The 15,362-nt window shown below is 39.5% G+C and overlaps 1 non-coding gene across 1 annotated transcript; it reads right to left on the minus strand.

Annotated features, from left to right (window-relative positions):
* Positions 1–2,199: 2,199 nt before the first annotated feature.
* On the minus strand, positions 2,200–2,307 carry LOC148545167 (small nucleolar RNA R71). Its single transcript, XR_015901441.1, has one exon. It is a non-coding gene; the product is annotated as a small nucleolar RNA R71 (small nucleolar RNA).
* Positions 2,308–15,362: the final 13,055 nt, after the last annotated feature.

Genomic DNA, 15,362 nt, shown 5'->3' on the forward strand with positions numbered 1-15,362 from the left:
TGACGGTTCATCTTGTTGCTCAGATTAGGTAATTTTCTTTTTATTTTGTTTTCAAAAATTTTTCAAAAAATTTCTCCTTTGTTTTCGAAAAAAAAAATCTTAAAATAAAAATATTTTCAAAAATATATTTTTCTTCAGAATTTTTAAGAATGAATTCTAGTGTTTCATGAAGCATGTTGAAGCCTGGCTGGCTGTAAAGCCTTGTCTGTAGGGAATGTCAGGCGTGTCATATCCGGATTACATGCTAAAGCTTGCCTGGCTATTAAGCCATGCCTGACCCTTTGATTGGAGCTTTAGACTAAGAATGCTAGATTCCTGGAATCCATATTAAAAATTTTGGAATCCTTATTTTTGTTTTTCAAATAATTTTCGAAAAAAAAAAATTAATACAAAAAAATTAGAAAATCATAAAAATCAAAAATATTTTTTTTTTGTGTTTCTTGTTTGAGTCTTGAGTCATGTTATAAGTTTGGTGTCAATTGCATGTTCATCTTGCATTTTTCATGCATTCATAGTGTTCTTCATGATCTTCAAGTTGTTCTTGGTAAGTCTTCTTGTTTGATCTTTGCATTTGCATGTTTTGTGTCTTTTCTTGTTTTTCATATGCATTCTTGAATTCTTAGTGCCTAAGCATTAAAGAATTCTAAGTTTGGTATCTTGCATGTTTTCTTTGCATTAAAAATTTTTCAAAAATGTGTTCTTGATGTTCATCATGATCTTCATAGTGTTCTTGGTGTTCATCTTGACATTCATAGCATTCTTGCATGCATTCATTGTTTTGATCTAAAAATCTCGTGCATTGCATCATTTTCATGTTTTTCTCTCTCATCATTCAAAATTCAAAAATTAAAAAAATATCTTTCCCTTTTTCTCTCATCAAATTCGAAAATTGAGTTGACTTTTTCAAAAATTTTTAAAAATCAAATCTTTTTTTTCAATTTTTTTTAGTTATTTTCGAAAATTTCAAAAATATTTTTCAAAAATCTTTTTCTTAATTTTACATCATATTTTCGAAAATAACATCATCAATTAATGCTTTGATTCAAAAATTTCAAGTTTGTTACTTACTTGTTAAGAAAGATTCAAACTTTGAGTTCTAGAATCATATCTTGTGAATTCTTGTGAATCAAGTCATTAATTGAGATTTAAAAAAATCAAATCTTTTTCAAAAACTAATTTCTATCATATCTTTTCAAAAATATCTTCTTATCTTATCTTTTTCAAAAATTTGATTTCAAAATATCTTTTCTAACTTCCTAACTTCTTATCTTTTCAAAATTCGTTTCAACTAACTAACTAACTTTTTGTTTGTTTCTTATCTTTTTCAAAACTACCTAACTAACTCTCTCTCTCTCTCATTTTCGAAAATATCTCCCCTCTTTTTCAAAATTTCTTTTTAATTAACTAATTATTTTTATTTTTTATTTTAATTTTCGAAAACTACTAACCTTTTTCAAAAACTATTTTCGAAAATCACTAACCCTTTTTCAAAAATAATTTTCGAAAATCCTTCTCCCACATCACTGCTCCTATCCTTACCCTTGTGTTTGGATTCTTCATTCTTCTTCACCCCTATTCCTTTTCTTCTTCTACTAACAATAAGGAACCTCTTTACTGTGACATATAGGATTCCTCTTCTTTTCTTGTTCTCTTATCTTTCTTATTAGCAGGGACAAAGAAAAAGGCATTCTTGTTGAAGCTGATCCAGAACCTGAAAGGACTCTGAAGAGAAAACTAAGAGAAGCTAAATTACAACAATCTAGAGACAACCTTATTGAAAATTTCGAACAAGTAAAGGAGATGGCAGCCGAACCCAACAACAATAATGCAAGGAGAATGCTTGGTGACTTTACTGCACCTAATTCCAATTTACATGGAAGAAGCATCTCCATTCCTGCCATTGGAGCAAACAACTTTGAGCTGAAACCTCAGCTAGTTTCTCTGATGCAGCAGAACTGCAAGTTTCATGGACTTCTATCTGAAGATCCTTTTCAGTTCTTAACTGAATTCTTGCAGATATGTGATACTGTTAAGACTAATGGAGTAGATCCTGAAGTCTACAGGCTCATGCTTTTCCCTTTTCCTGTAAGAGACAGAGCTAGAGTGTGGTTGGATTCTCAACCCAGAGATAGCCTGAACTCTTGGGATAAGCTGGTCACGGCTTTCTTAGCCAAGTTCTTTCCTCCTCAAAAATTGAGCAAGCTTAGAGTGGATGTTCAAACCTTCAGACAGAAAGAAGGTGAATCCCTCTATGAAGCTTGGGAAAGATACAAGCAGCTGACCAAAAAGTGTCCTTCTGACATGCTTTCAGAATGGACCATCCTGGATATATTCTATGATGGTTTATCTGAGCTATCAAAGATGTCATTGGACACTTCTGCAGGTGGATCCATTCACCTAAAGAAAACGCCTTCAGAAGCTCAAGAACTCATTGACATGGTTGCTAATAACCAGTTTATGTACACTTCTGAGAGGAATCCTGTGAGTAATGGGACGCCTATGAAGAAGGGAGTTCTTGAAATTGATACTATGAATGCCATACTGGCTCAGAACAAAATATTGACTCAGCAAGTCAATATGATTTCTCAGAGTCTGAATGGAATGCAAGCTGCATCCAACAGTACTCAAGAGGCTTCTTATGAAGAAGAAGCTTATGATCCAAAGAACCCTGCAATAGCAGAGGTAAATTACATGGGTGAACCATACGGAATCACCTATAATCCATCATGTAGAAATCATCCAAATCTCTCATGGAAGGATCAAAGGCCTCAACAAGGCTTTAATAATGGTTGAAGAAACTGGTTTAGCAATAGCAAGCCTTTTCCATCATCCACTCAGCAACAGACAGAGAATTCTGAGCAGAATTCGTCTAGCTTAGCAAATTTAGTCTCTGATCTATCTAAGGCCACTGTGAGTTTCATGAATGAAACAAGGTCTTCCATTAGAAATTTGGAGGCACAAGTGGGCCAGCTGAGTAAAAGGATCACTGAAATCCCTCCTAGTACTTTCCCAAGCAATACAGAAGAGAATCCAAAAGGAGAGTGCAAGGCCATTGACATAAGCACCATGGCCGAACCTGTAAGGGAAGGAGAGGACATGAATCCCAAGGAGGAAGACCTCCTGAGACGTCCAATGATCAATAAGGAGCTTCCCTCTGAGGAACCAAGGGACTCTGAGGCTCATCTAGAGACCATAGAGATTCCATTGAACCTCCTTATGCCATTCATGAGCTCTGATGAGTATTCCTCTTCTGAAGAGAATGAGGATGTTACTGAAGAGCAAGCTGCCAAGTTCCTTGGTGCAATCATGAAGCTAAATGCCAAATTATTTGGCATTGATACTTGGGAAGATGAACCTCCCTTGTTCACCAATGAACTAAGTGATCTGGATCAACTGACATTGCCTCAGAAGAAACAGGATCCTGGAAAGTTCATAATACCTTGTACCATAGGCACCAGGATCTTTAAGGCTCTGTGTGACCTTGGTTCAGGGATAAACCTCATGCCCCTCTCTGTAATAGAGAAACTGGGAATCTATGGGGTGCAAGCTGCTAAAATCTCATTAGAGATGGCAGACAATTCAAGAAAACAGGCTTATGGACAAGTAGAGGACGTGTTAGTAAAGGTTGAAGGCCTTTACATCCCTGCTGATTTCATAGTCCCGGATACTGGAAAGGAAGAGGATGAATCCATCATCCTAGGAAGACCTTTCCTTGCCACAGCAAGAGCTGTGATTGATGTGGACAGAGGAGAATTGATCCTTCAATTAAATGAGGACAACCTTGTGTTCACAACTCAAGGATCTCTCTCTGCATCCATGGAGAGGAAGCATAAAAAGCTTCTCTCAAAGCAGAGTCAAACAAAGCCCCCATAGTCAAACTCTAAGTTTGGTGTTGGGAGGCCACAACCAAACTCTAAGTTTGGTGTCAAACCCCCATATCCAAACTCTAAGTTTGGTGTTGGGAGGTCTCAACAGAACTCTGCACATCTGTGAGGCTCCATGAGAGCCCACTATCAAGCTATTGACATTAAAGAAGCGCTTGTTGGGAGGCAACCCAATATTTAATTATCTAATTTTATTTTTGTTTTTCACGTTTTATTAGGTTCATGATCATGTGGAGTCTCAAAATAAATATAAAAATTGAAAACGGAATCAAAAAAACAGCAGAAGAAAAATCACACCCTGGAGGAAGACCTTACTGGCGTTTAAACGCCAGTAAGAAGCATGTTTTGGGCGTTCAACGCCAGAACAGAGCATGGTTCTGGCGCTGAACACCAGAAATGGACAGCATCTGGGCGTTTGAACGCCAGAAATGCACCCTGGAGGAGAGCTGGTGCTGAACGCCCAGAACAAGCATGGTTCTGGTGTTCAACGCAAGAAATTGGCTACAAATGGGCGTTCAACGCCCAGAACAAGCACTAACCTGGCGCTAAACGCCCAGAGTTGTGTGCAAGGGCATTTTGCATGCCCAATTTGGTGCAAGGTTGTAAATCCTTGAACACCTCAGGATCTGTGGACCCTACAGGATCACCTCAGGATCTGTGGACCCCACAGGATCCCCACCAACCTCCACTAACTTCTTCTCACCTCTCTTTCACACAATCCCATAAACACTCTTCCCCAAAACCCTTCACCAATCACCTCAATCTCTCTTCCACATCACCTTTTCACCATTCACATCGATCCACTTTTCCCCATAAACCTACCTCATAAACTCCACCTACCTTCAAAATTCAAAATCAATTTCCCACCCAAACCCACCCTATATGGCCGAAACCTCACCCCCCTCCCTTCCCTATATAAAGCCTTCCATTCTTCCTCATTTTCACACAACACAACCCTCTCTTCTCTTCTTGGCCAAAACACATCTCCCCCCTCTTCTCCATCTTTTCTTCTTCTTCTTCTTCATCTTTTCTTTCTTCTCTTGCTCGAGGGCGAGCAAAATTCTAAGTTTGGTGTGGTAAAAGCATAAGCTTTTTGTTTTTCCATTACCATTGATGGCACCTAAGACCGGAGAATCCTCTAGAAAAGGGAAAGGGAAGACAAAAGCTTCCACCTCCGAGTCATGGGAGATGGAAAGGTTCATCTCCAAAGCCCATCAAGACCACTTCTATGATGTTGTGGCCAAGAAGAAGGTGATCCCCGAGGTCCGTTTCAAACTTAAAAGAAATGAGTATCCGGAGATCCGACATGAAATTCAAAGAAGAGGTTGGGAAGTTCTAACAAACCCCATCCAACAAGTCGGCATCCTAATGGTTCAAGAGTTCTATGCTAATGCATGGATCACTAGGAACCATGAACAAAGTAAGAACCCGAACCCAAAGAATTATCTCACCATGGTTCAGGGGAAATACTTAGATTTTAGTCCGGAAAATGTGAGGTTGGCGTTCAACTTGCCAAACATGAAAGAGAACGCACGCCCCTACACAAGGAGAGTCAACTTTGATCAAAGGTTGGACCAAGTCCTCATGGACATATGTGTAGAAGGAGCTCAATGGAAGATTGACTCAAAAAGCAAACCGGTTCAACTAAGAAGACTGGACCTTAAGCCTGTAGCTAGAGGATGGTTGGAGTTCATTCAATGCTCAATTATTCCCACTAGCAACCGGTCTGAAGTTACTTTAGACCGGGCCATTATGATCCATAGCATCATGATTGGAGAAGAGGTGGAAGTTCATGAGATTATACCTCAAGAACTCTACAAAGTGGCTGACAAGTCCTCCACTATGGCAAGGTTAGCCTTTCCTCACCTCATCCGCCACCTATGCAATTCGGCTGGGATTGACATAGAGGGAGATATCCTCATTAAAGAGGACAAGCCCATCACTAAGAAAAAGATGGAGCAAGCAAGAGAGCCCATTCATGGAGCTCAAGAGGCGCATGACGCTCATCACCATGAGATCCCGGAGATGCCTCAAATGCATTTTCCTCCACAAAACTATTGGGAGCAAATCAACACCTCCCTAGGAGAACGAAGCACCAACATGGGACAATTAAGGGTGGAACATCAAGAGCACTCCATCATCCTTCATGAAATTAGAGAAGATCAAAAAGCAATGAGGGAGGAGCAACAAAGACAAGGAAGAGACATAGAAGAGCTCAAGGACATCATTGGTTCCTCAAGAAGGAAACGCCACCATCACTAAGGTGGACTCATTCCTTGTTCTTACATTCTCTGTTTTTCGTTTTCTATGTTAAGTGCCTATCTATGTTTGTGTCTTCATTACATGATCATTAGTAGTTAGTAACTTTGTCTTAAAGTTATGAATGTCCTAAGAATCCATCACCTCTCTTAAATAAAAACTGTTTTAATTCAAAAGAACAAGAAGTACATGAGTTTCGAATTTATCCTTGAACTTAGTTTAATTATATTGATGTGGTGACAATGCTTCTTGTTTTCTGAATGTATGCTTGAACAGTGCATATGTCTTTTGAAGTTGTTGTTTAAGAATGTTAAATATGTTGGCTCTTGAAAGAATGATGACAAGGAGACATGTTATTTGATAATCTGAAAAATCATAAAAATGATTCTTGAAGTAAGAAAAAGCAGCAAAGAACAAAGCTTGTAGAAAAAAAATAGAAAGAAAAAGCAAGCAGAAAAAGCCAAAAGCTCTTAAAACCAAGAGGCAAGAGCAAAAAGCCAATAACCCTTAAAACCAAAAGGCAAGGGTAAACAAAAAGGATCCCAAGGCTTTGAGCATCAGTGGATAGGAGGGCCTAAAGGAATAAAATCCTGGTCTAAGCGGCTAAACCAAGCTGTCCCTAACCATGTGCTTGTGGCGTGTAGGTGTCAAGTGAAAACTTGAGACTGAGCGGTTAAAGTCAAGGTCCAAAGCAAAAAAAGAGTGTGCTTAAGAACCCTGGACACCTCTAATTGGGGACTTTAGCAAAGCTGAGTCACAATCTGAAAAGGTTCACCCAATTATGTGTCTGTGGCATTTATGTATCCGGTGATAATACTGGAAAACAAAGTGCTTAGGGCCACGGCCAAGACTCATAAAATAGTTGTGTTCAAGAATCATCATACTAAACTAGGAGAGTCAATAACACTATCTGAACTCTGAGTTCCTATAGATGCCAAAACTATTCAAGAGGCAAAAAGCTACAAGTCCCGCTCATCTGATTGAAGCTATGTTTCATTGATAGTTTGGAATTTATAGTATATTCTCTTCTTTTTATCCTATTTGATTTTCAGTTGCTTTGGGACAAGCAACAATTTAAGTTTGGTGTTGTGATGAGCGGATAATTTATACGCTTTTTGGCATTGTTTTTAGTATGTTTTTAGTAGAATCTGGTTACTTTTAGGGATGTTTTCATTAGTTTTTATGTTAAATTCACATTTCTGGACTTAACTATGAGTTTGTGTGTTTTTCTATGATTTTAGGTATTTTCTGGCTGAAATTGAGGGACTTGAGAAAAAATCAGATTCAGAGGTTGAAGAAGGACTGCTGATGCTGTTGGATTCTGACCTCCCTGCACTCAAAGTGGATTTTCTGGAGCTACAGAACTCAAAATGGCGCGCTTCCAATTGCTTGGGAAAGTAGACATCAAGGGCTTTACAGCAATATATAATAGTCCATACTTTGCCCAAGTTTAGACGACGCAAACTGGCGTTCAACGCCAGCTCTCTGCCCAATTCTGGCGCCCAGCGCCAGAAACAAGCTGCAAAGTGGAGTTCAACGCCCAAACTGGCAAAAAGCTGGCGTTCAACTCCAAGAATGACCTCCCCACGTGTAGACTTCAAGCTCAGCCCAAGCACATACCAAGTGGGCCCCGTAAGTGGATTTATGCATCAATTACTTACTTCTGTAAACCCTAGTAGCTAGTTTATTATAAATAGGACCTTTTACTATTGTATTAGACATCTTGGGATCATCCTGGATTGTATTATTGATCCTGTGATCACGTTTTGGGGGCTGGCCATTCGGCCATGCCTGGACCTTTCACTTATGTATTTTTAACGGTAGGGTTTCTACACTCCATAGATTAAGGTGTGGAGCTCTGCTGTTCCTCAAAGATTAATGCAAAGTACTACTGTTTTCTATTCAATTCATCTTGTTTTGCTTCTAAGATATTCATTCGCACTTCAACCTGAATGTGATGAACGTGACAATCATCATCATTCCTTATGAACGCGTGCCTGACAACCGCTTCCGTTCTACCTTAGATTGAATGAGTGTCTCTTAGATCTCTTAATCGGAATCTTCGTAGTGTAAGCTAGAATGATGGCGGCATTCAAGAGAATACAGAAAGTCTAAACCTTGTCTATGGTATTCCGAGTAGGATTCAATGATTGAATGACTGTGACGAGCTTCAAACTCGCGAGTGCTGGGCGTAGTGACAGACGCAAAAGGAGGGTGAATCCTATTCCAGCATGATCGGGAGCCTCGGATGATTAGCCATGCCGTGATAGGGCAACTTGGACCATTTTCACAAGAGGAGGGGATGTAGCCACTGACAACGGTGATGCCCTTGCATAAAGCCAGCCATAGAAAGGAGTAAGACTGATTGGATGAAGATAGCAGGAAAGCAGAGGTTCAGAGGAACGATTGCATCTCCACACGCTTATCTGAAATTCTCACCAATGGTTTACATAAGTATTTCTATCCTTCTTTTATTACTAGATTTCGAAAACTACATAAGTATTTTATATCCGCCTGACTGAGATTTACAAGGTGACCATAGCTTGCTTCATACCAACAATCTCCGTGGGATTTGACCCTTACTCACGTAAGGTATTACTTGGACGACCCAGTGCACTTGCTGGTTAGTTATGCGAAGTTGTGAAGATATGTTTAGACCATGGTTCTGTGCATCCATTTTTGGTGCCATTGCCAAGGAATCAGTTTTGAATAATAATTCACAACCTGAGTAACAATTTCGCATACCACACCCCTACCCCAACAAGCAAGTTTACTCAAGCTAACAACAGAAGAAGGCTTGCTGGGGAGAGGCACTCAAAACAAGGGGCATTAACTGGCTCCTCTTTCCTCTTGAGGTCATTCCTCTTAACAAACTAGAAGAAGAGGAAGAAAGTCGTGAACAACATGTCAAGCTAATGACATTAAAAGAGCGCTTGTTGGGAGGCAACCCAACCGTAGGTAACATTTCCTTGCTTTGCTTAGTTTACTTTCAATAATTTGGCATATGATTGTACTCTAAGTTTGGTGTTGCCATGCAACAATTTGAATTTCAGTCTTCACTGGGTACTTGCAACATTCTAGATTGACAGTGGCACACTAAGTTTGGTGTTGCCACTTAACTTTCATGCAAAGTACCATGCCAACACCACTTATTAATGCAATCAAAATTGTCTCTGTTTTACTTCTTGTGCTTTTGTTGTGATCCATAATCTTGCTTGCTGAAACACATGCATACTCACACTTTATTTTAAGACATTCATGATCCATCATAAACCCCGTCACCACTGTTTTAATTGTTGCTTGAGTATAAGCAATCATTCTATGTCTGGTGTGGGAAGGGGAAGAATAGGAGGAAAAGGGCAACAACAATGAAGATAAAATACAAGGTGGTAAAGTTCCTTTCTCCTCTTACTTATTTCCAGCACTTTAATTTGCATGATTGTCTTATATGTTCCTTGTATGTATGTGTGCTTTCTCCTTGTGAATAAGCATGTCAATTCTGTCTTTTAAACTTTTTATTGATTAAGGCTGTGTTTTCTAGTCTGAATGTCATTACTGCATCCTTACTTTGCTTACTTGTATGCTTGTCCCTTTTGAATCAAATGAAAAGAGAATGAGTGTTTTATAAAAGACCAGAGTAGAGTTCATACTATGGAGTAAGTTCCTGAGTTTGTGGTGTGGTCATAAGTTAGCTAAGTTGGTTCAACCACAAAGTGGGAAGACAACTATCTGTCCTGAATCATATGCTTTGAACACACCCCATGAGACTAGCTAAATAAGAAGATCCTAATAAGAAAAAGGGAAAGAATAATATAGGTTGAAAAAGAAAAGAAAAAGAGTAAGCAATAAGGCTGGGCACCAATGGTTTTAATCTCGAGGCATGTGTCTGTGGTGCTCCTGTGTGAGGGATCTACTTGGATGAATAAGCTCTTAGGGGTGCCTTATCACTTGGTAAGTTGGGTTAACTAACTCGGGATTATCAACTGAAAGTCCACTATCAAGAGTAACCCTCAATACAGAGCATTTAGTAACCCAAAGAGGTGCTGGACACCAAGGTCTCAAGAAAAGAAAATAAATAAACTATGTGCCTGTGGTGTGTATGTATGGGGGAGAGACTTGAGCAAGTAAGTCCTTAGGGGTGCTTCAACACCTAGCACCTTGAACCAACTGGTTCGGGAGTGTTGGCTGAAAACTTATTTTAAAGAGTTGCCCCCTTACAGAGCACTTAGCTTAAGAACAAAAATAAGCCCTGAAATGACAACAAAAGGATCAATGAATAAAAGTCTCATGGGATGCAATCACAGTGAGTATTCTAGGACATGATAAAGGTCTGAAAGCCAGGAATGATCCTAAGTTGCTATGCATGAAACCACCATAAAACCAGGGACATGACTTCCACAAGAATGACTCATTTCTCTTGGCATTCCATTCATCATTCTCTTGTTCCAGTACTTGCTTAGGGACAAGCAAGCTTTAAGTTTGGTGTTGTGATGCCAGGTCATTTTGGCCAGTTTCACTGGCCTTTTCTTTACTATTTTTAAGGTAGTTTCATGCATTTTCTTAGGAAATAAGCTAGTTTTGGATAGATATTCACTTACATCTTGATTCAAGCATACATTGTGCACTTTACATGATTTCATGAGAATTTTGCATGAATTATATGATAAATTGGATGATGCATGATCCCATGATTAAGATCAAGACTTTGACGCACTTTGTTTGATTAATTTCAGGCCAAAAGAAGAAGAGAAGAGCCACGTTAGTGTCTACGTTAGTTACACTAACGTGGGCACTAACGTGGAAGGAAGGAAAGCCACAACGTTAGTGAGAAAAGTTAGTGGCATTAACTTTGAAGAAAGGAAATGGAGCCAACGTTAGTGACACTTAACATTATCACTAACGTTGGACCAAGCACATAAGTGGCCACGTTAGTTGCCACGTTAACTTAGTTAACGTGGCCTCTAACGTTAAGAAGAAAGGGGGGAAGCCAACGTTAGTGACACTCAACATTGTCACTAACGTTGGCCAAAGCACATTAAGCCACGTTGACTCCCACGTTAACCTAGTTAACGTGGAAGCTAACGTGAAGAAGCAAAGTGGTCGACAACGTTAGTGACACCCAACATTGTCACTAACGTTGGAACCCACACAAGCCCCAATAAGCCACGTTAACTTCCACGTTAACCTAGTTAACGTGGAAGCTAACGTGAAGAAGGGAGGTGATCGCCAACGTTAGTGACACCCAACATTGTCACTAACGTTGTAATGAGCCACACAAGCCACTATGAGCCACGTTAACTCCCACGTTAACTTAGTTAACGTGGAAGTTAACGTGGCACCTGGCAGCCTGACCATGCCTTCTTCAAACACGTATAACTTGAGCCACAAAGCTCCAAATGAGGTGATTCCAGTGGCATTGGAAAGTAGGAGTCCAGATCCAAGCATATATGGCACTACATGGTTGACACTAAATTTAAGGGAGAAAACCTGCCCCGAAAGTGCAATGATGAACATGGTATCAACCTGTATTAAGGCCAACTGACCTCTTCACCTTCCAATAAGTATTACTCGAGTTGTACAGCTCCAAATGATGCGCTTCCAAAGGCATTGGAAAGTAGACACCCAGGGCTTTCCAAAAATATATAATAATATGGGGTGGACACTAAGTTTGAGCTTCAAAAACTGGCAATAATGAAGCCCGGATCGCCAGCGTTATTGGCACTCAAGTTTTCCAGTAACGTTGGCATATATGCCAGCGACCATGTCCACTTCAAAGGAGCATAACTTGAGCTACAGAAGTCCAATTGAGGTGATTCTAGTTGCGTTAGAAAGCTAACATCCAGAGATTTCCAACAATATATAATACTCTATAGTAAGCATGAAATTGGAGCACAAACAAGAGGCATCTTTTAAGCCCCAAAAACACCAACTCACTAACGCCACACTTGTAGCGTTAGTGTGGCTAACTTTAGCACTAACTTTAGTACCTGGACCTCAACTTGACTCACTTCTCTCTCAAGTCCACTTCAAAGCTCAAGCAAGCAAGCCCACAATCGTCAACCAATCAAGACCACAAGAAGCATCTAGAATAGGAATTTTTATTTAATTGTAATTTTCTTTTAATTTCATTTTGTAATTTAGGAGAGCCTATATAAAGGCCTTAGTCTTTACATTGAAAGCATCCTGGAGAGCTTGAAAAGGGGGGAATTCTGGAAAGGGGGATTGAAGAGGGGTCTTCGGACTCCCTCCTCTCACACACTTTTCCTTCTCTTTCTTTTAGTTGTAATTTTCATTTATGAATGTTGAATTTTAAATTTCAGTTTGAATCTTCATCTTTATTTTTCTGCACTTTCTTTCTTTTCTATCTCTGTAGAGCAATGATCAACTAACTCCTTACATTGGGTTAGAGTGCTCTATTGTGATTCAATGGATCAATTGTAGTTCCTATTATTCTTCTTCTATCTTTTCTCTTGATTTTACTTGAAAGCTTTCGATCTTCATCCAATTGGGTAGTTATCTTGGAAAAGAAACTATTCATACTTGGATCTCTTCTGAACCTTGGAAGAGGAATGAAGAGATCAAGCTAGAAATGCTTTCTCATGCTGGACTAAATTGGGTTTGGATGGATATGTGACTATAATCCTCTCAGTCCTTGATTTGGGAAATACATGTGGTATAATCAGTGACCATACTTCATCTTTTCTCATGAGCAATTGACCATGGAATTGGCTATTGATCAAGATTTGAGAGATTGAATTACAAGGAATTGTAATTCGATCAATTAAGATTGCCAAGGAGATTAATGAGCGCATTGATTAAGGAAGAGATGAGAATGAACTTGATCCGGAGGATTGCAATATATCTTGATCCCAATGTTCATTTTATTTTTAGTTCTTACATTTACTTTTCTTGCCATTTTATTTTTCTGCACTTTATTGCTTTCTTTACTTTTCTGTCAATTTACAATTCTTGATGCTCATCATTCGAATCTGAACCGTCTAACTAGGATAATCAATTTTCCATTGATTGCTTAATCCATTAATCTCTGTAGGATTCGACCTCACTCTATTGTGAGTTTTACTTGACGACAATTCGGTACACTTGCCAAAGGAAAATTTGTTGAGAGACAAGTTTTCCGTGCATCAGTTAATGGCTACCATAGCCGAACCGGTGAACCGCTTAGCCTTGCTATGCTCAAGCAATCAAGACATCTCCCTTGAGGAAGGTGGAGGATCAACTAAGGAGTGTAGTGAGGAGGAGAACATGGCATCTCAAATAGAAGGAGTGGAATTGAAGCTTGAGTCGCAAAGGGAGGAAAGAAAAACAATTGAACTACATCAGGTAAATGGAGAATTGAGGGAGTTTGATCAAAAAGTAGATTGCATCATCAATGACTTTTTGTCCACCATGGTTAATCCCCTCAATGATCTTGAGGAACTTTTCCTTCTTGAGTTTGAGAGAGATAAGGTAGAGCTTGAAAAGGATGGTGAGGAAGAGGTGATCACCCAAGAAGTGGAGGCATTCATACAAGATTCCAATAGGGTGATTTTAATCCAAGGGAAATTTGAGTGGGTAATAATTTCCTCCATGACCTTCATAGGCCCATGAGGCCATGGCATCTTAGGCTAATTTCAATATCCTTTTTCCTTGATTTTAATAGGTTTTATGCACTTTCTTGAGATATAAGTAAGCAAATTGGGTAGAAATTCATGTATGCCTAAATTCATTCAACCATGAGTAATTTGATGCAATTTCATGATGATTCATGCTATGATTACTTGTATGATAAGAATGATAAGAATCTTCATGACTTTAGCAACGCTTTGATGTATTTATTGGTTGATGATAGGTGAAGGAAAGCATGGAGGAAGGTTGAAGAAGGATCATGGAAAAGATGAAGAGGAAGCAACATTGGTGGCCAAGTTGGACCACCAACGTTGCCTCAAACATTGGAAGTGAAGCAGAGCAATTCTCTGTATATTTTGCTAATGCTCACGTTGGAGGGAGCATTGGAGGTCCAACGTTACCACCAACGTTGAGATAAAATGACCAATTCTGGGGCTGAATAATTTTCAAGCGACGCGTACACGTCTATGACGCGTACGTGTGAAAAAGCAAAATTTTTGTATCCACGGGCAAGTGTAAGTCACGCGCATGCGTGGAATGGCAACTTGACCATCATCATTACATGAACGTTGGAGTCCAACGTTGCCTCAAACGCTAGCCTTCAACGTCTGCGATAAAGAACCCAGACTTTGGATTTGAAAAACTTGAATCGACGCATACGCGTGAATGGGAAAAAGGGGAATTCATGCGTAAGCGTAGAGTACGCGCACGCGTGAAAATGCCAACATTGGAGAGAACGTTGGAGGTCCAACGCTAAGGCCAATGTCCCCTGCATGGTTTTAAAGCTGTAAAATGAATCTTTGCATCCACGCGCACGTGTGCAGCACGCGTACGCGTGGATGAGAATTTTTGCCTCTTGTGCGCAAACGCGCAAAGCACGCGTACCCATGGATAGCGGAACGTTGGCCTTCCAACGTTGAGTCAAACGCCAATGACAGCAAAGTATCTGATTTTTCTGGTTTTCTTCTGAATGGCATTTGAGTCAACGTTGGCCACCAAATGTTGACTCCAACGTGAAGCATCAGACTCTGCAATTCAAACCAATCTCTTCTCAATAGCAAGGTAAACCAATTGGAGCCAGTTTCAACCCAATTCCATCAAGGCCAAAAGCCCAATTCAGAGATTCAAGATCAATGGAAGAGAGTGTATAAATAGCTTAGAATTTAAGTTGGAAGGACCTTTGTACCTTTTTGGGGACTTTTTCACTTTTCAGTTCAATTTAGCTTTCTACAATTCTTTAATTTTCAGCAGTGTCTCTTTCAATTGTAATTTCTATTTTGAGAGCTATGAACTAAACCCCTTTCATTGGGTTAGGGAGCTCTATTGTAATTCATTTGATCAATAGTAGTTTACATCTTCTTCTTCTCTCTTTTCTCTTGATTTTGTTAGAAAGCTTTCGGTCTTAATTCAATTAGATAGTTGTCTTGAGAGAGAAGCTATCCATAATTGGAATTCTTCGGAGCCTCGAGAGAGGAATGAAGAGTTCATGCTAGAATTGCTTTCTCACATTGGATTAGATTGGGGGTTGGATGGATATAGTGACATGTAATCCTACCAATACTTTGATCTATGAATTTGTGTTGTATAGTCAGT

The sequence above is a fragment of the Arachis ipaensis genome, chromosome B9 (genome assembly GCF_059453495.1).
Source record: "Arachis ipaensis isolate K30076 ecotype BB chromosome B9, ASM5945349v1, whole genome shotgun sequence".
Taxonomy (NCBI): domain Eukaryota; kingdom Viridiplantae; phylum Streptophyta; class Magnoliopsida; order Fabales; family Fabaceae; genus Arachis; species Arachis ipaensis.